We start from the raw sequence: 770 nt of genomic DNA, 5'->3' as shown, positions 1-770 counted from the left end.
ATCCTAGGCATGTACTAGGACATGTTAGGAACACATTTGTCCAGTTGTTTGAGTCCCATGTCAGCCGAGACCAAGAAAATGACAGCAACTCCATTTGTGTCCATTTGTGTTTCGAAAAAATCTGATGTTGCTGTCATAAGGGAATGGATCGGATCATGGCTGCCCCAAGGACCTATAGCCATGGTTAGATCAATTCCCTAGCATGTATAAGACGTGGCTAAGTCTCCATTTTGGTGGCTTGGTCCATGGTGCATCGGTTTTTAAATCAAACGCAAGAAAAGCCCCTCCCCTTCTCGGCCCCTTTGATTTTTACTGCATGTGTTGGGTCGAGTATGGTGGAACGGTGTGGATCTTGGTTGGCCTATGGCCCTTAGCCACGGTTCACACCATGCCCCATGAAGTCTAGGTCGTGCCATGGTCAATCAAATGGCCACTGGAACGAGTCGAGACAACAAGCGAAGCAAAACACCCCTCACGCGCGCAAAGGTGCTCTAGGGTGAATTTTTTCGATTGTTGCTGGAATACTTCGAATTGTGGCTGGTCTAAAGCCCTTAGCCATGATTCGAATCATTCCTTGGGATGTTGATAAGAGTCTCTGGTCGGTGGTTCAAGCCCCAATGGCCGGTAGTCTCGAAAACGACGTAAGGAAACCAAGCGCAGCTGCTGGAATTTTCTGGACAGCAACTTGCTGCGTCGGTTCGGTGGCTCGTTCGTGTTCTTGGTTGGCTTTTAGCCTATGGCCTTGGACTGGACAGTACCTCATTGAGTTA

This window comes from Primulina huaijiensis, chromosome 2 (genome assembly GCF_012295235.1).
Source record: "Primulina huaijiensis isolate GDHJ02 chromosome 2, ASM1229523v2, whole genome shotgun sequence".
Lineage (NCBI taxonomy): Eukaryota > Viridiplantae > Streptophyta > Magnoliopsida > Lamiales > Gesneriaceae > Primulina > Primulina huaijiensis.
Note: the sequence above shows the minus strand (reverse complement) of the source record.